Here is a 23,262-nt window from a genome sequence, read left to right on the forward strand (position 1 = left end):
TAACCGAGCAAGGCGGGAGGATCCGAGTCTGCTCGGACCCGTGCAAAAAAGGGTGAAGTTCGGGCGGGTTCGGATTCCGAGGAACCGAACCCGCTCATCTCTAATGGCCACCCAGCATGACGCCTCCCTTCTTGACCATGCTGTAATTGCAGTCGCACTGCAGTTCAGCGTGATCATAAAAAATGGTGTAGCCTCCTGCTGGTGCAGACTGTATGTGCGCGCAGGAAGCCGCCACCATTTTTGTGATCACAGCGGCTGAATGTGATGTAATACAGCCGCTGTGACCACGCCCCCTGTGTCTCCTCCATTGCAGACCCCATTTTGAAGCCTTGCCCCCGCACCGCTCCATCCCTGACTTGGAAATGGAGTGTTGCTGACCCCCCTCTCCCCCCCTGCCCCGATTGACAGGCAGAGGCGATCGCATTCTCTGCGGGGTGCCGCAGAAAATGCAGGCACATGCGTATGCTCTTAGCAATTTTTGCAGTTGGATCGCTTATTGTGATTGCAATCCAACCTGAATCAGGCCCTATTACCTATCACAATGCGCTGCGGGCAGTACAAAATTGGTTTAATATAGGAGAAAAACCCCCAGACCTGTGCTCCTTAACTGTACCTGGTGGCTAGTGGAGCGGCTGCCCAGTAATCAGTGTCCACGCCAGTGCGCACACGGTCCACCCCCTACGGCCACGCTCCCCTTCATCAGCGGCCTCGTGATCCGGAAGGGCGGTGTGTGTGTGACTGACCTTAGGAAGAAACCGGAGCCTCCGCTGCAGTGACCCAGCAACCAGGGCACGGGAGTATACAGCGCCGCTGGGAGTGATGAAGCTGCAGTAAAGATGTCTATTAGACCTAGCCTGCTGCAGCCCTTGTAGATTCTCATAAAACAAGTTCTTCTTTTCTTGTCAAAATTAATAGCTAAGAATAGGCTGCCTGAGGCAGGCCCCTGTTAAGTGGCCTGCTACTGAAGGCACCAACTACAAACTGAGCTCCCTGTTCATGGAAGCGGGGTTATAGAGGAGAATGCACTGAGCTTCTTGGGAACAGTCAAAAGCTTTGAGCCGGTTGGTGCCTCAGATCAAGATCCTACTCTACACCCCAATGTGAATCCTTGTGGAGTCCAGTGTACCCCACAGAAGAAATTAATGTGTCACACCCATTGGCAGCAACCTTAGAATAGCTGCTGACGGGCACAATTGAGAAAGGAAGGGGGGGGGGACATTTGAATCCAACACATAGATGCAATTCAAATATGTAATTTGTACCTTCCTATTTTAAAATATAATGGATGAACCTCACCCTGTGAGAACAATCTTCATGATCAAGAGATCTCATATGCAAAATAAGTATGAGTTGGGATAGGGCTGGGGAGGGTGGCTGCTCGGGCAGCCCCTCCCCCGTCAAGTTAAGGAGATTCAACTGAGGAAGCACAAGGGAACTTTCGTCTGGGGACAACAACTGCAGGGAGACCACATCTTTTCAGATGAACATGGGAGGGCGGAAGGCTGCCTAATACTGAAGCACCATCAAATATCAAACCATATGCAACAACTAGTACAAGCATTCCTGGGGGAAGGTCTGCAGAAGACGGATTTGCATACGGTGATGTCATCCAAGCAGTGGGCCAAAGTTGTCTGGAACCCTCATCTGCATATGAAAAGAGAAAAGGGGCATGCAGGGCATGGCGGCCTTTTGCGGTGCTTGGATGACCCTTAGTTCGCATTAAACACCCCCACCCTCCTTTTGTGTGGGGCTCATGTTGGCTCTGCCCCAGCCCCTGAAGCATTCAAGCTGATTTCTTGCAGCAGCTGGGCACTGTAACAGCTCCAGAGCTGCTCTGTAAGGCAAGTAAAAGGGTGTGGGCCCTGCAGCACTACCTGTAGTTCGCATTGTGCGTTTGAAGGCACAAAGTAAGCAGACAGGAGGATAAGTCAGGATAGTGCGCAAGGGCATAGAAGGGAGCGGCTCAAGAAAAGAGAAGTGGAAACAGACAGCAAACTAGGCTGGAGAGAGACCTGAGACAAAGAGATCTGAATTATACGAGAGCCGACCAGGGGAAACACAAATTATGCAGTCAAGTTTCCCACATTTGGGGAAATCGCAGGGGCAGCACACCCAGAGTGCAATGGGTGAGCCTTGCCCTGGGAGAAGCACCTTCATGATCATAGTATCTCACCTGGCAGGTAAGTAGGAGTTGGGCTAGAGCTGGGGAGGGTCGCTGCTCGGGTACCCCCCTGTAAAGTGAAGGAGATCCAACTGAGGCAGCACAAGGGAACTCTCGAAAGAAGAACAAGGCTAGAGGAAAATCTGAGACAAAGAAATCTGACTTTTACCAGAGCTGACCAGAGGAAAGCACAAACACAGTCCCCCACTACCAAAAATAATGCAGTCAAGTTTCCCACATTTGGGGAAATCACAGGGGTCAGCATACCCAAAATGCAATGAATGAACCTCACCCTGGGAGAACAATCTTCATGACCATGGTATCTCCTATGCAAAATAAGTATGATTTGGAATAGGGCTGGGGAGGGCCGCTGCTCAGGCACATCTCTGTCAAGTAAAGGAGATTCAACTGAGGCAGCACAAGGGAACTCTCATCTGGGGACAACAACTGCAGGGAGAACACATATTTTCAGATGAACATGGGAGGGCAGAAGGCTGCCTAATACTGAAGCACCCCCAAACAACAAACCAAATGCAACAACTAGTGCAAGCATTCCTGGGGGAAGTTCTGCAGAAGACGGATTTGCATACGGTGATGTCATCCAAGCAGTGGGTCAAAGTTGGCTTCAACCCTCATCTGCATATGAAAAGAGAAAAGGGGCGTGCAGGGCTTGGCGGCCTTTTGCGGTGCTTGGATGACCCCTAGTTCGCATTAAACTCCTCCACCCTCCTTTGGTGTGGGGCTCATGTTGGCCATGCCCCATCCCCTGAAGCATTCAAGCTGATTTCTTGCAGCAGCTGGGCACTGTAACAGCTCCAGAGCTGCTCTGTAAGGCAAGTAAAAGGGTGTGGGCCCTGCAGCACTACCTGTAGTTTGCATTGTGCATTGGAAGGCACAAAGTAAGCAGACGGGAGGAGAAGTCAGGATAGTGCACAAGGGTATAGAAGGGAGCGGCTAAAGAAAAGAGAAGTGGAAACAGACAGCAAACTAGGCTGGAGAGAGACCTGAGACAAAGAGATCTGAATTATACGAGAGCCGACCAGGGGAAACACAAATTATGCAGTCAAGTTTCCCACATTTGGGGAAATCGCAGGGGCAGCACACCCAGAGTGCAATGGGTGAGCCTTGCCCTGGGAGAAGCACCTTCATGATCATAGTATCTCACCTGGCAGGTAAGTAGGAGTTGGGCTAGAGCTGGGGAGGGTCGCTGCTCGGGCACCCCCCTGTCAAGTGAAGGAGATCCAACTGAGGCAGCACAAGGGAACTCTCGAAAGAAGAACAAGGCTAGAGGAAGATCTGAAACAAAGAAATCTGACTTTTACCAGAGCTGACCAGAGGAAAACACAAACACAGTCCCCCACTACCACAAATAAAGCAGTCGAGTTTCCCACATTTGGGGAAATCACAGGGGTCAGCATACCCAGAATGCAATGAATGAACCTCACCCTGGGAGAATAATCTTCATGACCATGGTATCTCCTATGCAAAATAAGTATGATTTGGGATAGAGCTGGGGAGGGCCGCTGCTCAGGCACATCTCTGTCAAGTAAAGGAGATTCAACTGAGGCAGCACAAGGGAACTCTCATCTGGGGATAACAACTGCAGGGAGAACACATATTTTCAGATGAACATGGAGGGCAGAAGGCTGCCTAATACTGAAGCACCCCCAAACAACAAACCAAATGCAACAACTAGTGCAAGCATTCCTGGGGGAAGGCCTGCCGCAGATGGATTTGCATATGGTGATGTCATCCAAGCAGTGGGTCAAAGTTGGCTTCAACCCTCGTCTGCATATGAAAAGAGAAAAGGGGCGTGCAGGGCATGGTGGCCTTTTGCGGCGCTTGGCTGACCCCTAGTTTGCATTAAACACCTCCACCCTCCTTCGGTGTGGGGCTCATGTTGGCTATGCCCCAGCCCCTGAAGCATTCAAGCTGATTTCTTGCAGCAGCTGGGCACTGTAACAGCTCCAGAGCTGCTCTGTAAGGCAAGTAAAAGGGTGTGGGCCCTGCAGCACTACCTGTAGTTTGCATTGTGCATTGGAAGGCACAAAGTAAGCAGACGGGAGGAGAAGTCAGGATAGTGCACAAGGGTATAGATGGGAGGGGCTCAAGAAAAAAGAAGTGGAAACAGACAGCAAACTAGGCTGGAGAGAGACCTGAGACAAAGAGATCTAAATTATACGAGAGCCGACCAGGGGAAACACAAATTATGCAGTCAAGTTTCCCACATTTCGGGAAATCGCAGGGGCAGCACACCCAGAGTGCAATGGTGGGCCTTGCCCTGGGAGAAGCACCTTCATGATCATAGTATCTCACCTGGCAGGTAAGTAGGAGTTGGGCTAGAGCTGGGGAGGGTCGCTGCTCGGGCACCCCCCTGTCAAGTGAAGGAGATCCAACTGAGGCAGCACAAGGGAACTCTCGAAAGAAGAACAAGGCTAGAGGAAGATCTGAAACAAAGAAATCTGACTTTTACCAGAGCTGACCAGAGGAAAACACAAACACAGTCCCCCACTACCACAAATAAAGCAGTCGCGTTTCCCACATTTGGGGAAATCACAGAGGTCAGCATACCCAGAATGCAATGAATGAACCTCACCCTGGGAGAACAATCTTCATGACCATGGTATCTCCTATGCAAAATAAGTATGATTTGGAATAGGGCTGGGGAGGGCCGCTGCTCATGCACATCTCTGTCAAGTAAAGGAGATTCAACTGAGGCAGCACAAGGGAACTCTCATCTGGGGACAACAACTGCAGGGAGAACACATATTTTCAGATGAACATGGGAGGGCAGAAGGCTGCCTAATACTGAAGCACCCCCAAACAACAAACCAAATGCAACAACTAGTACAAGCATTCCTGGGGGAAGTTCTGCAGAAGACGGATTTGCATATGGTGATGTCATCCAAGCAGTGGGTCAAAGTTGGCTTCAACCCTCGTCTGCATATGAAAAGAGAAAAGGGGCGTGCAGGGCATGGCGGCCTTTTGCGGCGCTTGGATGACCCCTAGTTCGCATTAAACACCTCCACCCTCCTTTGGTGTGGGGCTCATGTTGACAATGCCCCAGCCTCTGAAGCATTCAAGCTTATTTCTTACAGCAGCTGGGCACTGTAACAGCTCCAGAGCTGCTCTGTAAGGCAAGTAAAAGGGTGTGGGCCCTGCAGCACTACCTGTAGTTTGCATTGTGCATTGGAAGGCACAAAGTAAGCAGACGGGAGGAGAAGTCAGGATAGTGCACAAGGGTATAGAAGGAAGCGGCTGAAGAAAAGAGAAGTGGAAACAGACAGCAAACTAGGCTGGAGAGAGACCTGAGACAAAGAGATCTGAATTATACGAGAGCCGACCAGGGGAAACACAAATTATGCAGTCAAGTTTCCCACATTTGGGGAAATCGCAGGAGCAGCACACCCAGAGTACAATGAGTGAGCCTTGCCCTGGGAGAAGCACCTTCATGATCATAGTATCTCACCTGGCAGGTAAGTAGGAGTTGGTCTAGAGCTGGGGAGGGTTGCTGCTCGGGTACCCCCCTGTAAAGTGAAGGAGATCCAACTGAGGCAGCACAAGGGAACTCTCGAAAGAAGAACAAGGCTAAAGGAAAATCTGAGACAAAGAAATCTGACTTTTACCAGAGCTGACCAGAAGAAATCACAAACACAGCCTCCCACTACCACAAATAATGCAGTCAAGTTTCCCACATTTGGGGAAATCACAGGGGTCAGCATACCCAAAATGCAATGAATGAACCTCACCCTGGGAGAAAAATCTTCATGACCATGGTATCTCCTATGCAAAATAAGTATGATTTGGAATAGGGCTGGGGAGGGCCGCTGCTCATGCACATCTCTATCAAGTAAAGGAGATTCAACTGAGGCAGCACAAGGGAACTCTCATCTGGGGACAACAACTGCAGGGAGAACATATATTTTCAGATGAACATGGGAGGGCAGAAGGCTGCCTAATACTGAAGCACCCCCAAACAACAAACCAAATGCAACAACTAGTGCAAGCATTCCTGGGGGAAGGCCTGCCGCAGATGGATTTGCATATGGTGATGTCATCCAAGCAGTGGGTCAAAGTTGGCTTCAACCCTCGTCTGCATATGAAAAGAGAAAAGGGGCGTGCAGGGCATGGTGGCCTTTTGCGGCGCTTGGCTGACCCCTAGTTTGCATTAAACACCTCCAACCTCCTTTGGTGTGGGGCTCATGTTGGCTATGCCCCAGCCCCTGAAGCATTCAAGCTGATTTCTTGCAGCAGCTGGGCACTGTAACAGCTCCAGAGCTGCTCTGTAAGGCAAGTAAAAGGGTGTGGGCCCTGCAGCACTACCTGTAGTTCGCATTGTGCGTTGGAAGGCACAAAGTAAGCAGACAGGAGGAGAAGTCAGGATAGTGCGCAAGGGCATAGAAGGGAGCGGCTCAAGAAAAGAGAAGTGGAAACAGACAGCAAACTAGGCTGGAGAGAGACCTGAGACAAAGAGATCTGAATTATACGAGAGCCGACCAGGGGAAACACAAATTATGCAGTCAAGTTTCCCACATTTGGGGAAATCGCAGGGGCAGCACACCCAGAGTGCAATGGGTGAGCCTTGCCCTGGGAGAAGCACCTTCATGATCATAGTATCTCACCTGGCAGGTAAGTAGGAGTTGGGCTAGAGCTGGGGAGGGTCTCTGCTCGGGCACCCCCCTGTCAAGTGAAGGAGATCCAACTGAGGCAGCACAAGGGAACTCTCGAAAGAAGAACAAGGCTAGAGGAAGATCTGAAACAAAGAAATCTGACTTTTACCAGAGCTGACCAGAGGAAAACACAAACACAGTCCCCCACTACCACAAATAAAGCAGTCAAGTTTCCCACATTTGGGGAAATCACAGGGGTCAGCATACCCAGAATGCAATGAATGAACCTCACCCTGGGAGAATAATCTTCATGACCATGGTATCTCCTATGCAAAATAAGTATGATTTGGGATAGAGCTGGGGAGGGCCGCTGCTCAGGCACATCTCTGTCAAGTTAAGGAGATTCAACTGAGGCAGCACAAGGGAACTCTCATCTGGGGACAACAACTGCAGGGAGAACACATATTTTCAGATGAACATGGGAGGGCAGAAGGCTGCCTAATACTGAAGCACCCCCAAACAACAAACCAAATGCAACAACTAGTGCAAGCATTCCTGGGGGAAGGCCTGCCGCAGATGGATTTGCATATGGTGATGTCATCCAAGCAGTGGGTCAAAGTTGGCTTCAACCCTCGTCTGCATATGAAAACAGAAAAGGGGCGTGCAGGGCATGGTGGCCTTTTGCGGCGCTTGTCTGACCCCTTGCTTGCATTAAACACCTCCACCCTCCTTCGGTGTGGGGCTCATGTTGGCTATGCCCCAGCCCCTGAAGCATTCAAGCTGATTTCTTGCAGGAGCTGGGCACTGTAACAGCTCCAGAGCTGCTCTGTAAGGCAAGTAAAAGGGTGTGGGCCCTGCAGCACTACCTGTAGTTTGCAATGTGCATTGGAAGGCACAAAGTAAGCAGACGGGAGGAGAAGTCAGGATAGTGCACAAGGGTATAGAAGGGAGCGGCTGAAGAAAAGAGAAGTGGAAACAGACAGCAAACTAGGCTGGAGAGAGACCTGAGACAAAGAGATCTGAATTATATGAGAGCCGACCAGGGGAAACACAAATTATGCAGTCAAGTTTCCCACATTTGGGGAAATCGCAGGGGCAGCACACCCAGAGTGCAATGGGTGAGCCTTGCCCTGGGAGAAGCACCTACATGATCATAGTATCTCACCTGGCAGGTAAGTAGGAGTTGGGCTAGAGCTGGGGAGGGTCGCTGCTCGGGCACCCCCCTGTCAAGTGAAGGAGATCCAACTGAGGCAACACAAGGGAACTCTCGAAAGAAGAACAAGGCTAGAGGAAGATCTGAGACAAAGAAATCTGACTTTTACCAGAGCTGACCAGAGGAAAGCACAAACACAGTCCCCCACTACCACAAATAATGCAGTTGAGTTTCTCACATTTGGGGAAATCACAGGGGTCAGCATACCCAGAATGCAATGAATGAACCTAACCCTGGGAGAACAATCTTCATGACCATGGTATCTCCTATGCAAAATAAGTATGATTTGGGATAGGGCTGGGGAGGGCCGCTGCTCAGGCACATCTCTGTCAAGTAAAGGAGATTCAACTGAGGCAGCACAAGGGAACTCTCATCTGGGGACAACAACTGCAGGGAGAACACATATTTTCAGATGAACATGGGAGGGCAGAAGGCTGCCTAATACTGAAGCACCCCCAAACAACAAACCAAATGCAACAACTAGTAAAAGCATTCCTGGGAGAAGGTCTGCAGAAGACGGATTTGCATACGGTGATGTCATCCAAGCAGTGGGCCAAAGTTGGCTGGAACCCTCATCTGCATATGCAAAGAAAAAAGGGTTATGCAGGGCATGGCGGCCTTTTGCGGTGCTTGGATGACCCCTAGTTCGCATTAAACACCTCCATTCTCCTTCGGTGTGGGGCTCATGTTGGCTATGCCCCAGCCCCTGAAGTATTCAAGCTGATTTCTTGCAGCAGCTGGGCACTGTAACAGCTCCAGAGCTGCTCTGTAAGGCAAGTAAAAGGGTGTGGGCCCTGCAGCACTACCTGTAGTTCGCATTGTGCGTTGGAAGGCACAAAGTAAGCAGACAGGAGAAGTCAGGAGAGTGCACAAGGGCATAGACGGCAGGGGCTCAAGAAAAGAGAAGTGGAAACAGACAGCAAACTAGGCTGGAGAGAGACCTGAGACAAAGAGATCTGAATTATACAAGCGCCGACCAGGGGAAACACAAATTATGCAGTCAAGTTTCCCACATTTGGAGAAATCGCAGGAGCAGCACACCCAGAGTGCAATGGGTGAGCCTTGCCCTGGGAGAAGCACCTTCATGATCATAGTATCTCACCTGGCAGGTATGTAGGAGTTGGGCTAGAGCTGGGGAGGGTCGCTACTCGGGTACCCCCCTGTCAAGTGAAGGAGATCAAACTGAGGCAGCACAATGGAACTCTCGAAAGAAGAACAAGGCTAGAGGAAGATCTGAGACAAAGAAATCTGACTTTTACCAGAGCTGACCAGAGGAAAACACAAAAACAGTCCCCCACTACCACAAATAATGCAGTTGAGTTTCCCACATTTGGGGAAATCACAGGGGTCAGCATACCCAGAATGCAATGAATGAACCTCATCCTGGGAGAACAGTCTTTATGACCATGGTATCTCCTATGCAAAATAAGTATGATTTGGGATAGGGCTGGGGAGGGCCGCTGCTCAGGCACATCTCTGTCAAGTAAAGGAGATTCAACTGAGGCAGCACAAGGGAACTCTCATCTGGGGACAACAACTGCAGGGAGAACACATATTTTCAGATGAACATGGGAGGGCAGAAGGCTGCCTAATACTGAAGCACGCCCAAACAACAAACCAAATGCAACAACTAGTACAAGCATTCCTGGGGGAAGGTCTGCAGAAGACGGATTTGCATACGGTGATGTCATCCAAGCAGTGGGCCAAAGTTGGCTGGAACCCTCATCTGCATATGAAAAGAGAAAAGGGGTATGCAGGGCATGGCGGCCTTTTGCGGCGCTTGGATGACCCTTAGTTCGCATTAAACACCCCCACCCTCCTTCGGTGTGGGGCTCATGTTGGCCATGCCCCAGCCCCTGAAGCATTCAAGCTGATTTCTTGCAGCAGCTTGGCACTGTAACAGCTCCAGAGCTGCTCTGTAAGGCAAGTAAAAGGGTGTGGGCCCTGCAGCACTACCTGTAGTTTGCATTGTGCATTGGAAGGCACTTAAGAAAAGAGAAGTGGAAACAGACAGCAAACTAGGCTGGAGAGAGACCTGAGACAAAGAGATCTGAATTATACGAGAGCCGACCAGGGGAAACACAAATTATGCAGTCAAGTTTCCCACATTTGGGGAAATCGCAGGAGCAGCACACCCAGAGTGCAATGGGTGAGCCTTGCCCTGGGAGAAGCACCTACGTGATCATAGTATCTCACCTGGCAGGTAAGTAGGAGTTGGGCTAGAGCTGGGGAGGGTCGCTGCTCGGGTACCCCCCCTGTCAAGTGAAGGAGATCCAACTGAGGCAGCACAAGGGAATTCTCGAAAGAAGAACAAGGCTAGAGGAAGATCTGAGACAAAGAAATCTGACTTTTACCAGAGCTGACCAGAGGAAAACACAAACACAGTCCCCCACTACCACAAATAATGCTGTCGAGTTTCCCACATTTGGGGAAATCACAGGGGTCAGCATACCCAGAATGCAATGAATGAACCTCATACTGGGAGAATAATCTTCATGACCATGGTCTCTCCTATGCAAAATACGTATGATTTGGGATAGGGCTGGGGAGGGCCGCTGCTCAGGCACATCTCTGTCAAGTAAAGGAGATTCAACTGAGGCAGCATAAAGGAACTCTCATCTGGGGACAACAACTGCAGGGAGAACACATATTTTCAGATGAACATGGGAGGGCAGAAGGCTGCCTAATACTGAAGCACCCCCAAACAACAAACCAAATGCAACAACTAGTGCAAGCATTCCTGGGGGAAGGCCTGCAGCAGATGGATTTGCATATGGTGATGTCATCCAAAGCAGTGGGTCAAAGTTGGCTTCAACCCTCGTCTTTATATGAAAAGAGAAAAGGGGCGTGCAGGGCATGGCGGCCTTTTGCGGCGCTTGGATGACCCCTAGTTCGCATTAAACACCTCCACCCTCCTTCGGTGTGGGGCTCATGTTGGCTATGCCCCAGCCCCTGAAGCATTCAAGCTGATTTCTTGCATTAGCTGGGCACTGTAACTGCTCCAGAGCTGCTCTGTACGGCAAGTAAAAGGGTGTGGGCCCTGCAGCACTACCTGTAGTTTGCATTGTGCATTGGAAGGCACAAAGTAAGCAGACGGGAGAAGTAAGGATAGTGCGCAAGGCCATAGAATGGAGCGGCTTAAGAAAAGAGAAGTGGAAACAGACAGCAAACTAGGCTGGAGAGAGACCTGAGACAAAGAGATCTGAATTATACCAGAGCCGACCAGGGGAAACACAAATTATGCAGTCAAGTTTCCCACATTTGGGGAAATCGCAGGGGCAGCACATCCAGAGTGCAATGGGTGAGCCTTGCCCTGGGAGAAGCACCTTCATGATTATAGCATCTCACCTGGCAGGTAAGTAGAAGTTGGGCTAGAGCTGGGGAGAGTCGCTGCACGGGCACCCCCCTGTCAAGTGAAGGAGATCCAACTGAGGCAGCACAAGGGAACTCTCGAAAGAAGAACAAGGCTAGAGGAAGATCTGAAACAAAGAAATCTGACTTTTACCAGAGCTGACCAGAGGAAAGCACAAACACAGTCCCCCACTACCACAAATAATGCAGTTGAGTTTCCCACATTTGGGGAAATCACAGGGGTCAGCATACCCAGAATGCCATGAATGAACCTCACCTTGGGAGAACAATCTTCAAGACCATGGTCTCTCCTATGCAAAATAAGTATGATTTGGGATAGGGCTGGGGAGGGCCGCTGCTCAGGCACATCTCTGTCAAGTAAAGGAGATTCAACTGAGGCAGCACAAGGGAACTCTCATCTGGGGACAACAACTGCAGGGAGAACACATATTTTCAGATGAACATGGGAGGGCAGAAGGCTGCCTAATACTGAAGCACCCCCAAACAACAAACCAAATGCAACAACTAGTGCAAGCATTCCTGGGGGAAGGCCTGCAGCAGATGGATTTGCATATGGTGATGCCATCCAAGCAGTGGGTCAAAGTTGGCTTCAACCCTCGTCTGCATATGAAAAGAGAAAAGGGGCGTGCAGGGCATGGCGGCCTTTTGCGGCGCTTGGATGACCCCTAGTTCGCATTACACACCTCCACCCTCCTTCGGTGTGGGGCTCATGTTGGCTATGCCCCAGCCCCTGAAGCATTCAAGCTGATTTCTTGCAGCAGCTGGGCACTGTAATTGCTCCAGAGCTGCTCTGTAAGGCAAGTAAAAGGGTGTGGGCCCTGCAGCACTACCTGTAGTTTGCATTGTGCGTTGGAAGGCACGAAGTAAGCAGACGGGAGAAGTCAGGATAGTGCGCAAGGGCATAGAAGGGAGCGGCTCAAGAAAAGAGAAGTGGAAACAGACAGCAAACTAGGCTGGAGAGAGACCTGAGACAAAGAGATCTGAATTATACGAGAGATGACCAAGGGAAACACAAATTATGCAGTCAAGTTTCCCACATTTGGGGAAATCGCAGGGGCAGCACAACCAGAGTGCAATGGGTGAGCCTTGCCCTGGGAGAAGCACCTTCATGATCATAGTATCTCACCTGGCAGGTAAGTAGGAGTTGGGCTAGAGCTGGGGAGGGTCACTGCTCGGGCACCCCCCTCTCAAGTGAAAGAGATCCAACTGAGGCAGCACAAGGGAACTCTCGAAAGAAGAACAAGGCTAGAGGAAGATCTGATATAAAGAAATCTGATTTTTACCAGAGCTGACCAGAGGAAAGCACAAACACAGTCCCCCACTACCACAAATAATGCAGTCGAGTTTCCCACATTTGGGGAAATCACAGGGGTCAGCATACCCAAAATGCAATGAATGAACCTCACCCTCGGAGAACAATCTTCATGAAAATGGTATCTCCTATGCAAAATAAGTATGATTTGGGATAGGGCTGGGGAGGGCCGCTGCTCAGGCACATCTCTGTCAAGTAAAGGAGATTCAACTGAGGCAGCACAAGGGAACTCCCATCTGGGGACAACAACTGCAGGGAGAACACATATTTTCAGATGAACATGGGAGGGCAGAAGGCTGCCTAATACTGAAGCACCCCCAAACAACAAACCAAATGCAACAACTAGTACAAGCATTCCTGGGGGAAGTTCTGCAGAAGACGGATTTGCATACGGTGATGTCATCCAAGCAGTGGGCCAAAGTTGGCTGGAACCCTCATCTGCATATGAAAAGAGAAAAGGGGTATGCAGGGCATGGCGGCCTTTTGCGGCGCTTGGATGACCCTTAGTTCACATTAAACACCCCCACCCTCCTTCGGTGTGGGGCTCATGTTTGCTATGCCCCAGCCCCTGAAGCATTCAAGCTGATTTCTTGCAGCAGCTGGGCACTGTAACAGCTCCAGAGCTGCTCTGTACGGCAAGTAAAAGGGTGTGGGCCCTGCAGCACTACCTGTAGTTTGCATTGTGCATTGGAAGGCACTTAAGAAAAGAGAAGTGGAAACAGACAGCAAACTAGGCTGGAGAGAGACCTGAGACAAAGAGATCTGAATTATACGAGAGCCGACCAGGGGAAACACAAATTATGCAGTCAAGTTTCCCACATTTGGGGAAATCGCAGGAGCAGCACACCCAGAGTGCAATGGGTGAGCCTTGCCCTGGGAGAAGCACCTACGTGATCATAGTATCTCACCTGGCAGGTAAGTAGGAGTTGGGCTAGAGCTGGGGAGGGTCGCTGCTCGGGTACCCCCCTGTCAAGTGAAGGAGATCCAACTGAGGCAGCACAAGGGAATTCTCGAAAGAAGAACAAGGCTAGAGGAAGATCTGAGACAAAGAAATCTGACTTTTACCAGAGCTGACCAGAGGAAAACACAAACACAGTCCCCCACTACCACAAATAATGCTGTTGAGTTTCCCACATTTGGGGAAATCACAGGGGTCAGCATACCCAGAATGCAATGAATGAACCTCACACTGGGAGAATAATCTTCATGACCATGGTATCTCCTATGCAAAATAAGTATGATTTGGGATAGGGCTGGGGAGGGCCGCTGCTCAGGCACATCTCTTTCAAGTAAAGGAGATTCAACTGAGGCAGCATAAGGGAACTCTCATCTGGGGACAACAACTGCAGGGAGAACACATATTTTCAGATGAACATGGGAGGGCAGAAGGCTGCCTAATACTGAAGCACCCCCAAACAACAAACCAAATGCAACAACTAGTGCAAGCATTCCTGGGGGAAGGCCTGCAGCAGATGGATTTGCATATGGTGATGTCATCCAAAGCAGTGGGTCAAAGTTGGCTTCAACCCTCGTCTGCATATGAAAAGAGAAAAGGGGCGTGCAGGGCATGGCGGCCTTTTGCGGCGCTTGGATGACCCCTAGTTCGCATTAAACACCTCCACCCTCCTTCGGTGTGGGGCTCATGTTGGCTATGCCCCAGCCCCTGAAGCATTCAAGCTGATTTCTTGCAGTAGCTGGGCACTGTAACTGCTCCAGAGCTGCTCTGTACGGCAAGTAAAAGGGTGTGGGCCCTGCAGCACTACCTGTAGTTTGCATTGTGCATTGGAAGGCACAAAGTAAGCAGACGGGAGAAGTAAGGATAGTGCGCAAGGCCATAGAATGGAGCGGCTGAAGAAAAGAGAAGTGGAAACAGACAGCAAACTAGGCTGGAGAGAGACCTGAGACAAAGAGATCTGAATTATACGAGAGCCGACCAGGGGAAACACAAATTATGCAGTCAAGTTTCCCACATTTGGGGAAATCGCAGGGGCAGCACATCCAGAGTGCAATGGGTGAGCCTTGCCCTGGGAGAAGCACCTTCATGATTATAGTATCTCACCTGGCAGGTAAGTAGAAGTTGGGCTAGAGCTGGGGAGAGTCGCTGCACGGGCACCCCCCTGTCAAGTGAAGGAGATCCAACTGAGGCAGCACAAGGGAACTCTCGAAAGAAGAACAAGGCTAGAGGAAGATCTGAAACAAAGAAATCTGACTTTTACCAGAGCTGACCAGAGGAAAGCACAAACACAGTCCCCCACTACCACAAATAATGCAGTTGAGTTTCCCACATTTGGGGAAATCACAGGGGTCAGCATACCCAGAATGCAATGAATGAACCTCACCCTGGGAGAACAATCTTCAAGACCATGGTCTCTCCTATGCAAAATAAGTATGATTTGGGATAGGGCTGGGGAGGGCCGCTGCTCAGGCACATCTCTTTCAAGTAAAGGAGATTCAACTGAGGCAGCACAAGGGAACTCTCATCTGGGGACAACAACTGCAGGGAGAACACATATTTTCAGATGAACATGGGAGGGCAGAAGGCTGCCTAATACTGAAGCACCCCCAAACAACAAACCAAATGCAACAACCAGTGCAAGCATTCCTGGGGGAAGGCCTGCAGCAGATGGATTTGCATATGGTGATGCCATCCAAGCAGTGGGTCAAAGTTGGCTTCAACCCTCGTCTGCATATGAAAAGAGAAAAGGGGCGTGCAGGGCATGGCGGCCTTTTGCGGCGCTTGGATGACCCCTAGTTCGCATTACACACCTCCACCCTCCTTCGGTGTGGGGCTCATGTTGGCTATGCCCCAGCCCCTGAAGCATTCAAGCTGATTTCTTGCAGCAGCTGGGCACTGTAACTGCTCCAGAGCTGCTCTGTAAGGCAAGTAAAAGGGTGTGGGCCCTGCAGCACTACCTGTAGTTTGCATTGTGCGTTGGAAGGCACGAAGTAAGCAGACGGGAGAAGTCAGGATAGTGCGCAAGGGCATAGAAGGGAGCGGCTCAAGAAAAGAGAAGTGGAAACAGACAGCAAACTAGGCTGGAGAGAGACCTGAGACAAAGAGATCTGAATTATACGAGAGATGACCAAGGGAAACACAAATTATGCAGTCAAGTTTCCCACATTTGGGGAAATCGCAGGGGCAGCACAACCAGAGTGCAATGGGTGAGCCTTGCCCTGGGAGAAGCACCTTCATGATCATAGTATCTCACCTGGCAGGTAAGTAGGAGTTGGGCTAGAGCTGGGGAGGGTCGCTGCTCGGGCACCCCCCTCTCAAGTGAAAGAGATCCAACTGAGGCAGCACAAGGGAACTCTCGAAAGAAGAACAAGGCTAGAGGAAGATCTGATATAAAGAAATCTGATTTTTACCAGAGCTGACCAGAGGAAAGCACAAACACAGTCCCCCACTACCACAAATAATGCAGTCGAGTTTCCCACATTTGGGGAAATCACAGGGGTCAGCATACCCAGAATGCAATGAATGAACCTCACCCTGGGAGAACAATCTTCATGACCATGGTATCGCCTATGCAAAATAAGTATGATTTGGGATAGGGCTGGGGAGGGCCGCTGCTCAGGCACATCTCTGTCAAGTAAAGGAGATTCAACTGAGGCAGCACAAGGGAACTCTCATCTGGGGACAACAACTGCAGGGAGAACACATATTTTCAGATGAACATGGGAGGGCAGAAGGCTGCCTAATACTGAAGCACCCCCAAACAACAAACCAAATGCAACAACTAGTGCAAGCATTCCTGGGGGAAGGCCTGCAGCAGATGGATTTGCATATGGTGATGTCATCCAAACAGTGGGTCAAAGTTGGCTTCAACCCTCGTCTGCATATGAAAAGAGACAAGGGGCGTGCAGGGCATGGCGGCCTTTTGCGGCGCTTGGATGACCCCTAGTTCGCATTACACACCTCCACCCTCCTTCGGTGTGGGGCTCATGTTGGCTATGCCCCAGCCCCTGAAGCATTCAAGCTGATTTCTTGCAGCAGCTGGGCACTGTAACTGCTCCAGAGACGCTCTGTAAGGCAAGTAAAAGGGTGTGGGCCCTGCAGCACTACCTGTAGTTTGCATTGTGCGTTGGAAGGCACGAAGTAAGCAGACGGTAGAAGTCAGGATAGTGCGCAAGGGCATAGAAGGGAGCGGCTCAAGAAAAGAGAAGTGGAAACAGACAGCAAACTAGGCTGGAGAGAGACCTGAGACAAAGAGATCTGAATTATACGAGAGCCGACCAGGGGAAACACAAATTATGCAGTCAAGTTTCCCACATTTGGGGAAAACGCAGAAGCAGCACACCCAGAGTGCAATGGGTGAGCCTTGCCCTGGGAGAAGCACCTTCATGATCATAGTATCTCACCTGGCAGGTAAGTAGGAGTTGGGCTAGAGCTGGGGAGGGTCGCTGCTCGAGCATCCCCCTGTCAAGTAAAGGAGATTCAACTGAGGCAGCACAAGGGAACTCTCATCTGGGGACAACAACTGCAGGGAGAACACATATTTTCAGATAAAAATCTTGGTCATGCTCTGGTTTCTCTTCAGAACGAACAAATCTTTCGCCTTTTACTAAAGATTTCCGTGGAGAGGAGCAAAACCGAGTTTTATCTCAATTTTTGCATGCCCCATCTTTTTGGGGTTTCTTTTATCGGTTTAAAGATAGAATGAGTGTGCTTTAATGTAAGCTCATTTGCATAGAAATGACAGTAAATGTTTGTTTCTTTTCAAACAGAACTTTCTTGACCATGCTACTTGCTTGAAAGATCTGTGAGCACATGGAATACAGTACAAACCATGCTTATAGCAAGGAGAAGACAGGTGAGAAATCTGCTTTCTTTCAAATTGGGCGCTCACTTTGATCTGAATGAGGACTGCTGGCACGGCACTCAGGCGACAGGTGGAATCTTGGTCATGCTCTGGTTTCTCTTCAGAACGAACAAATCTTTCGCCTTTTACTAAAGATTTCCGTGGAGAGGAGCAAAACTGAGTTTTATCTCAATTTTTGCATGCCCCATATTATTGGGGTTTCTTTTATCGGATTAAAGACAGAACGAGTGTGCTTTCTTGTTAGCTTTAATGTAAGTTTATTTGCATAACAATGACAATAAATGTCTGTTTCTTTTCAAGCAGAACTTTCTTGACCATACTAATTGCTTGAAAGATCTGGGAGCACATGGAAAAGAGTACAAACCATGCTTATAGCAAGGGGAAGCCTTGTGAGAAATCTGCTTTCTTTCTTTCAAATTGGGTGCTCACTTTGAGCTGAATGAGGACTGCTGGCATGGCACTCAGGCGACAGGTGGAATCTTGGTCATGCTCTGGTTTCTCTTCAGAACGAACAAATCTTTCGCCTTTTACTAAAGATTTCCGTGGAGAGGAGCAAAACTGAGTTTTATCTCAATTTTTGCATGCCCCGTCTTATTGGGGTTTCTTTTATCAGTTTAAAGATAGAACGAGTGTGCTTTAATGTAAGCACATTTGCATAGAAATGACAGTAAATGTTTGTTTCTTTTCAAACATAACTTTCTTGACTATACTAATTGCTTGAAAAATGTGGGAGCACATGGAAAAGAGTACAAACCATGTTTATAGCAAGGGGAAGCCTGGTGAGAAATCTGCTTTCTTTCTTTCTTTCAAATTGGGTGCTCACTTTGAGCTGAATGAGGACTGCTGGCATGGCACTCAGGCGACAGGTAGAATCTTGGTCATGCTGTGGTTTCTCTTCAGAACGAACAAATCTTTCGCCTTTTACTAAAGATTTCCGTGAAGAGGAGCAAAACTGAGTTTTATCTCAATTTTTGCATGCCCCATCTTATTGGGGTTTTATTTTATCGGTTTAAAGATAGAACGAGTGTGCTTTAATGTAAGCTCATTTGCATAGAAATGACAGTCAATGTTTGTTTCTTTTCAAACAGAACTTTCTTGACCACACTAATTGTTTGAAAGATCTGGGAGCACATGGAAAAGAGTACAAACCATGTTTATAGCAAGGGGAAGCCTGGTGAGAAATCTGCTTTCTTTCATTCAAATTGGGTGCTCACTTTGAGCTGAATGAGAACTGCTGGCATGGCACTCAGGCGACAGGTGGAATCTTGGTCATGCTCTGGTTTCTCTTCAGAACTAACAAATATTTCGCCTTTTATTAAAGATTTCCGTGGAGAGGAGCAAAACTGAGTTTTATCTCAATTTTTGCATGCCCCATATTATTGGGGTTTCTTTTATCAGTTTAAAGACAGAACGAGTGTGCTTTCTTGTTAGCTTTAATGTAAGTTTATTTGCATAACAATGACAGTAAATGTTTGTTTCTTTTCAAACAGAACTTTCTTGACCATGCTACTTGCTTGAAAGATCTGGGAGCACATGGAAAACAGTACAAACCATGCAGTATCACAAGAGCCTTTATTTGATCTTTCATGAAGATAGAGCAGAATTGAGGACACGTCAACAATTTCTGCCAAAGGTGGTTCATCTTTCCACATGGTGCCTTTGGCCACTGACACCTTCGTTGAGTCAAAGTCTCTGGCTGTGGTCAGAACTTTGAAAATTTATGTCACCAGAACGGTTCAGATTAGGAAAACAGAGGCTCTGTTTGTCCTGTATGCTCCCAACAGGATTGGGTGTCATGCTTCCATGCAGACCATTATGCGCTGAATCTGTGGTAAGATTCAGCATGCTCATTCCACGGCAGGATTGCCGTTACTGAATTAGGTGAAGACCCATTCTACTAGAAAGGTGGGTTCATCCTGGGCAGCTGGTCGGGGAGTCTCAGCATTGCAACTTTGCCGAGCAGCTATTTAGTAAACACTTTTGCTAAGTTTTACAAGTTTGATACCTTGGCTGATGATAACCTCAAGTTGGGTCATTCGGTGCTGCAGAGTCGTACGCACTCTCCCACCCGTTCAAGAGCTTTGGTATAACCCCATGGTTCTTAATGTGACCCCAGCATCCTCTAGGTCGTATGAGAAAATAGGATTTTAATACCTACCGGTAAATCCTTTTCTCTTAGTACGTAGAGGATGCTGGGCACCCGTCCCAGTCCATACTGTGTCTGCAGTTATTACTTGTGGTTATACACATGTTGTGTTACGGTTCTGGTCAGCTTTTTGCTGCAATTGTTCATGCCGTTGGCTTGTGTTCTGTTGAATGCCACGTTCTGCGGCATGCTTAAGGTGTGAGCTGGTAAGATGCTCACCTTAGTTTAACAATAAATCCTTTCCTCGAAATGTCCGTCTCCCTGGGCACAGTTCCTATAACTGGAGTCTGGAGGAGGGGCATAGAGGGAGGAGCCAGTTCACACCCTTTGAAAGTCTTAAAGTGCCCATGTCTCTTGCGGATCCCGTCTATACCCCATGGTTCTTAATGTGACCCCAGCATCCTTTACGGACTAAGAGAAAAGGATGCCCTTGTGTACTATCCTGACTTCTCCTCCCGTCTGCTTACTTTGTGCCTTCCAACGCACAATGCGAACTACAGGTGGTGCTGCAGGGCCCACACCCTTTTACTTGCCTTACAGAGCAGCTCTGGAGCTGTTACAGTGCCCAGCTGCTGCAAGAAATCAGCATGAATGCTTCAGGGGATGGGGCATGGCCAACATGAGCCCCACACCAAAGGAGGGTGGGGGTGTTTAATGCAAACTAGGGGTCATCCAAGCACTGCAAAAGGCCGCCATGCCCTGCATGCCCCTTTTCTCTTTTTATATGCAGATGAGGGTTCCAGCCAACTTTGGCCCACTGCTTGGATGACATCACCGTATGCAAATCCGTCTGCTGCAGACCTTCCCCCAGGAATGCTTGTACTAGTTGTTGGATATGGTTTGATATTTGATGGTGCTTCAGTATTAGGCAGCCTTCCGCCCTCCCATGTTCATCTGAAAAGATGTGGTCTCCCTGCAGTTGTTGTCCCCAGACGAGAGTTCCCTTGTGCTTCCTCAGTTGAATCTCCTTAACTTGACGGGGGAGGGGCTGCCCGAGCTGCCACCCTCCCCAGCCCTATCCCAACTCATACTTATTTTACATATTAGATCTCTTGATCATGAAGATTGTTCTCACAGGGTGAGGTTCATCCATTATATTTTAAAATAGGAAGGTACAAATTACATATTTGAATTGCATCTATGTGCTGGATTCAAATGCCCCCCCCCCCTTCCTTTCTCAATTGTGCCCGTCAGCAGCTATTCTAAGGTTGCTGCCAATGGGTGTGACACATTAATTTCTTCTGTGGGGTACACTGGACTCCACAAGGATTCACATTGGGGTGTAGAGTAGGATCTTGATCTGAGGCACCAACCGGCTCAAAGCTTTTGACTGTTCCCAAGATGCTCAGCGCATCCTCCTCTATAACCCCGCTTCCATGAACAGGGAGCTCAGTTTGTAGTTGGTGCCTTCAGTAGCAGGCCACTTAACAGGGGCCTGCCTCAGGCAGCCTATTCTTAGCTATTAATTTTGACAAGAAAAGAAGAACTTGTTTTATGAGAATCTACAAGGGCTGCAGCAGGCTAGGTCTAAAAGACATCTTTACTGCAGCTTCATCACTCCCAGCGGCGCTGTATACTCCCGTGCCCTGGTTGCTGGGTCACTGCAGCGGAGGCTCCGGTTTCTTCCTAAGGTCAGTCACACACACACACCGCCCTTCCGGATCACGAGGCCGCTGATTAAGGGGAGCGTGGCCGTAGGGGGTGGGCCGTGTGCGCACTGGGGTGGACACTGATTACTGGGCAGCCGCTCCACTAGCCACCAGGTACAGTTAAGGAGCACAGGTCTGGGGGTTTTTCTCCTATATTAACCCAATTTTGTACTGCCCGCAGCGCATTGTGATAGGTAATAGGGCCTGATTCAGGTTGGATTGCAATCACAATAAGCGATCCAACTGCAAAAATTGCTAAGAGCATACGCATGTGCCTGCATGCGATCGCCTCTGCCTGTCAATCGGGGCAGGGGGGGAGAGTGGGGTCAGCAACACTCCATTTCCAAGTCAGGGATGGAGCAGTGCGGGGGCAAGGCTTCAAAATGGGGTCTGCAATGGAGGAGACACAGGGGGCGTGGTCACAGCGGCTGTATGACATCACATTCAGCCGCTGTGATCACAAAAATGGTGGCGGCTTCCTGCGCGCACATACAGTCTGCACCAGCAGGAGGCTACACCATTGTTTATGATCACGCTGAACTGCAGTGCGACTGCAATTACAGCATGGTCAAGAAGGGAGGTGTCATACTGGGTGGCCATGCCCTGTCACTGTGCAGGAGCCAGCACCGCTTACACACTAGTCCCCGGGTGCAGCACCCAACCCCCGGGACACCCGGAGCAACAAAATGTAGATTCAGGCCACCAGGCCACGCCCCTACCTATGAAATCATGCCTCCTTTTTACCATTGCGCTGCTTATTTGCACGCACTGCATTACAATCTCCCTCGACACCTCTCTGGGTGTCACCAGTGATAGTGACACCTCTGCCATGCTTGTAGCAGCTAGTCCAAAGATCTATGCCTCAAGCCCTGAGTGTTTGCCCTTGTGACTTGTTGATCATCATAGCGAAGCAGATGCTTACAGAAAACTGCAGGGGCTTAGATTGAAAATAAAAAAAATTGATGGGTATAAGGTAGAGAGGAGCGGGTTCGGTTCTCCGAGAACCGAATTCCCCACGAACTCCACGTGGTTTACACTGGTCTGAGGCAGGCTCGGTTGTTCCCGCCTGACTCGGAAAACCTGAACAAGGGAAAATGTCATCATCCCGCTGTCGGATTCTCGCGAGATTCGGATATTATATATAGAGCTGCGCGTTGCCGCCATTTTTACTCGTGCATTGAAGAGAGAGCGGAGAGGACGTGGCTATGTTCTCTCAGTGGAAATCTCAATATCAGTGCTCAGTATCAGTGGTTACTTATTGCTGCTCAGTAATACTAGTAGTGTGTCTCTCCTGCTCAGTGTCAGTTCTCAGTAGTATCCTCATCAGTGCTCAGTATCACTGCTCATTGTCTTGTGCTGCATTGTGGTGCTCAGCATACTACAGTACATTACTAATAGTCCAGTGCTGCATCTTGCTGCTCAGTGTCAGTTCTAGTATCCTCATCAGTGCTCACTATCACTGCTCATTGCATTGTGGTGTTCTGTATACTACAGTAATATAGTAACATATAGTAACATAGTTTTTGAGGTTGAATAGAGGCAAATTGCCCATCGTGTTCAACCTGTTTTAAGTTGTGATGATTCTACATACTTGCTGAATAATGTTTTATGACTAGTTAGCTACTATAACTCATGTTACCCCCGGATTAACCATGTTGATATTTTAAGTATTATAACCTTGGATAGCTTTTTCATTCAGAAATGTATCCATTCCTTTTTTAAATCCAATTACAGAGTCCGCCATTACCACCTTCCCTGGCAGGGAATTCCACATCCTGATTGCCCTAACAGTGAAGAAACCTTTCCTCCATTGCGTTCTGAACTTTCCTCCAGTCGCAGCGAGTGACCACGTGTTCTTTTAATAAATAATTCCTCTGATAACTCTTTGTTATGTATCTTTACATATTTGAAGATATTAATAATATCTCCTCTTAGGCACCTCTTTTCTAGTGTATACATATTCAGCCTAGTAAGTCTTT

The 23,262-nt window shown here is 49.0% G+C and overlaps 29 non-coding genes and 3 pseudogenes across 29 annotated transcripts; 5 read left to right on the plus strand and 27 right to left on the minus strand.

Moving 5' to 3' along the window:
- Positions 1–2,025: 2,025 nt before the first annotated feature.
- On the minus strand, positions 2,026–2,188 carry LOC135045185 (U1 spliceosomal RNA). The gene has a single exon (XR_010237713.1). It is a non-coding gene; the product is annotated as a U1 spliceosomal RNA (small nuclear RNA).
- Positions 2,189–2,340: 152 nt separating this feature from the next.
- LOC135044842 (U1 spliceosomal RNA) lies at positions 2,341–2,504 on the minus strand. The gene has a single exon (XR_010237379.1). It is a non-coding gene; the product is annotated as a U1 spliceosomal RNA (small nuclear RNA).
- A 674-nt stretch (positions 2,505–3,178) lies between these two features.
- Positions 3,179–3,341, minus strand: LOC135045186 (U1 spliceosomal RNA). The gene has a single exon (XR_010237714.1). It is a non-coding gene; the product is annotated as a U1 spliceosomal RNA (small nuclear RNA).
- A 152-nt stretch (positions 3,342–3,493) lies between these two features.
- On the minus strand, positions 3,494–3,657 carry LOC135045007 (U1 spliceosomal RNA). Its single transcript, XR_010237543.1, has one exon. It is a non-coding gene; the product is annotated as a U1 spliceosomal RNA (small nuclear RNA).
- Positions 3,658–4,351: 694 nt separating this feature from the next.
- Positions 4,352–4,492, minus strand: LOC135044558 (U1 spliceosomal RNA; annotated as a pseudogene).
- Positions 4,493–4,644: 152 nt separating this feature from the next.
- Positions 4,645–4,808, minus strand: LOC135045083 (U1 spliceosomal RNA). The gene has a single exon (XR_010237616.1). It is a non-coding gene; the product is annotated as a U1 spliceosomal RNA (small nuclear RNA).
- A 674-nt stretch (positions 4,809–5,482) lies between these two features.
- LOC135044444 (U1 spliceosomal RNA) lies at positions 5,483–5,645 on the minus strand. Its single transcript, XR_010237039.1, has one exon. It is a non-coding gene; the product is annotated as a U1 spliceosomal RNA (small nuclear RNA).
- Positions 5,646–5,797: 152 nt separating this feature from the next.
- Positions 5,798–5,961, minus strand: LOC135045095 (U1 spliceosomal RNA). The gene has a single exon (XR_010237628.1). It is a non-coding gene; the product is annotated as a U1 spliceosomal RNA (small nuclear RNA).
- A 674-nt stretch (positions 5,962–6,635) lies between these two features.
- Positions 6,636–6,798, minus strand: LOC135045187 (U1 spliceosomal RNA). Its single transcript, XR_010237715.1, has one exon. It is a non-coding gene; the product is annotated as a U1 spliceosomal RNA (small nuclear RNA).
- A 152-nt stretch (positions 6,799–6,950) lies between these two features.
- Positions 6,951–7,114, minus strand: LOC135045061 (U1 spliceosomal RNA). The gene has a single exon (XR_010237595.1). It is a non-coding gene; the product is annotated as a U1 spliceosomal RNA (small nuclear RNA).
- Positions 7,115–7,809: 695 nt separating this feature from the next.
- On the minus strand, positions 7,810–7,951 carry LOC135044446 (U1 spliceosomal RNA; annotated as a pseudogene).
- Positions 7,952–8,103: 152 nt separating this feature from the next.
- LOC135044946 (U1 spliceosomal RNA) lies at positions 8,104–8,267 on the minus strand. Its single transcript, XR_010237482.1, has one exon. It is a non-coding gene; the product is annotated as a U1 spliceosomal RNA (small nuclear RNA).
- A 671-nt stretch (positions 8,268–8,938) lies between these two features.
- Positions 8,939–9,101, minus strand: LOC135044464 (U1 spliceosomal RNA). The gene has a single exon (XR_010237055.1). It is a non-coding gene; the product is annotated as a U1 spliceosomal RNA (small nuclear RNA).
- A 152-nt stretch (positions 9,102–9,253) lies between these two features.
- LOC135045067 (U1 spliceosomal RNA) lies at positions 9,254–9,417 on the minus strand. The gene has a single exon (XR_010237601.1). It is a non-coding gene; the product is annotated as a U1 spliceosomal RNA (small nuclear RNA).
- Positions 9,418–10,032: 615 nt separating this feature from the next.
- Positions 10,033–10,195, minus strand: LOC135044390 (U1 spliceosomal RNA). The gene has a single exon (XR_010236995.1). It is a non-coding gene; the product is annotated as a U1 spliceosomal RNA (small nuclear RNA).
- A 153-nt stretch (positions 10,196–10,348) lies between these two features.
- Positions 10,349–10,512, minus strand: LOC135045253 (U1 spliceosomal RNA). The gene has a single exon (XR_010237780.1). It is a non-coding gene; the product is annotated as a U1 spliceosomal RNA (small nuclear RNA).
- A 683-nt stretch (positions 10,513–11,195) lies between these two features.
- Positions 11,196–11,347, minus strand: LOC135044527 (U1 spliceosomal RNA; annotated as a pseudogene).
- Positions 11,348–11,499: 152 nt separating this feature from the next.
- On the minus strand, positions 11,500–11,663 carry LOC135045054 (U1 spliceosomal RNA). Its single transcript, XR_010237588.1, has one exon. It is a non-coding gene; the product is annotated as a U1 spliceosomal RNA (small nuclear RNA).
- Positions 11,664–12,334: 671 nt separating this feature from the next.
- LOC135044437 (U1 spliceosomal RNA) lies at positions 12,335–12,497 on the minus strand. The gene has a single exon (XR_010237034.1). It is a non-coding gene; the product is annotated as a U1 spliceosomal RNA (small nuclear RNA).
- A 152-nt stretch (positions 12,498–12,649) lies between these two features.
- LOC135044959 (U1 spliceosomal RNA) lies at positions 12,650–12,813 on the minus strand. The gene has a single exon (XR_010237495.1). It is a non-coding gene; the product is annotated as a U1 spliceosomal RNA (small nuclear RNA).
- Positions 12,814–13,428: 615 nt separating this feature from the next.
- Positions 13,429–13,591, minus strand: LOC135044392 (U1 spliceosomal RNA). The gene has a single exon (XR_010236997.1). It is a non-coding gene; the product is annotated as a U1 spliceosomal RNA (small nuclear RNA).
- A 152-nt stretch (positions 13,592–13,743) lies between these two features.
- Positions 13,744–13,907, minus strand: LOC135045093 (U1 spliceosomal RNA). Its single transcript, XR_010237626.1, has one exon. It is a non-coding gene; the product is annotated as a U1 spliceosomal RNA (small nuclear RNA).
- Positions 13,908–14,579: 672 nt separating this feature from the next.
- Positions 14,580–14,742, minus strand: LOC135044479 (U1 spliceosomal RNA). The gene has a single exon (XR_010237067.1). It is a non-coding gene; the product is annotated as a U1 spliceosomal RNA (small nuclear RNA).
- A 152-nt stretch (positions 14,743–14,894) lies between these two features.
- On the minus strand, positions 14,895–15,058 carry LOC135044792 (U1 spliceosomal RNA). Its single transcript, XR_010237331.1, has one exon. It is a non-coding gene; the product is annotated as a U1 spliceosomal RNA (small nuclear RNA).
- A 671-nt stretch (positions 15,059–15,729) lies between these two features.
- Positions 15,730–15,892, minus strand: LOC135044438 (U1 spliceosomal RNA). Its single transcript, XR_010237035.1, has one exon. It is a non-coding gene; the product is annotated as a U1 spliceosomal RNA (small nuclear RNA).
- Positions 15,893–16,044: 152 nt separating this feature from the next.
- Positions 16,045–16,208, minus strand: LOC135044916 (U1 spliceosomal RNA). The gene has a single exon (XR_010237452.1). It is a non-coding gene; the product is annotated as a U1 spliceosomal RNA (small nuclear RNA).
- A 671-nt stretch (positions 16,209–16,879) lies between these two features.
- Positions 16,880–17,042, minus strand: LOC135044510 (U1 spliceosomal RNA). Its single transcript, XR_010237093.1, has one exon. It is a non-coding gene; the product is annotated as a U1 spliceosomal RNA (small nuclear RNA).
- A 144-nt stretch (positions 17,043–17,186) lies between these two features.
- Positions 17,187–17,302, plus strand: LOC135044630 (U5 spliceosomal RNA). Its single transcript, XR_010237171.1, has one exon. It is a non-coding gene; the product is annotated as a U5 spliceosomal RNA (small nuclear RNA).
- Positions 17,303–17,572: 270 nt separating this feature from the next.
- LOC135044621 (U5 spliceosomal RNA) lies at positions 17,573–17,688 on the plus strand. Its single transcript, XR_010237162.1, has one exon. It is a non-coding gene; the product is annotated as a U5 spliceosomal RNA (small nuclear RNA).
- Positions 17,689–17,974: 286 nt separating this feature from the next.
- On the plus strand, positions 17,975–18,090 carry LOC135044640 (U5 spliceosomal RNA). Its single transcript, XR_010237181.1, has one exon. It is a non-coding gene; the product is annotated as a U5 spliceosomal RNA (small nuclear RNA).
- A 278-nt stretch (positions 18,091–18,368) lies between these two features.
- Positions 18,369–18,484, plus strand: LOC135044692 (U5 spliceosomal RNA). Its single transcript, XR_010237233.1, has one exon. It is a non-coding gene; the product is annotated as a U5 spliceosomal RNA (small nuclear RNA).
- Positions 18,485–18,759: 275 nt separating this feature from the next.
- LOC135044785 (U5 spliceosomal RNA) lies at positions 18,760–18,875 on the plus strand. Its single transcript, XR_010237324.1, has one exon. It is a non-coding gene; the product is annotated as a U5 spliceosomal RNA (small nuclear RNA).
- The last annotated feature ends 4,387 nt before the right edge of the window (positions 18,876–23,262 follow it).

Source organism: Pseudophryne corroboree, unplaced genomic scaffold (assembly GCF_028390025.1).
Source record: "Pseudophryne corroboree isolate aPseCor3 unplaced genomic scaffold, aPseCor3.hap2 scaffold_90, whole genome shotgun sequence".
NCBI classification, from domain to species: Eukaryota; Metazoa; Chordata; class Amphibia; order Anura; family Myobatrachidae; genus Pseudophryne; species Pseudophryne corroboree.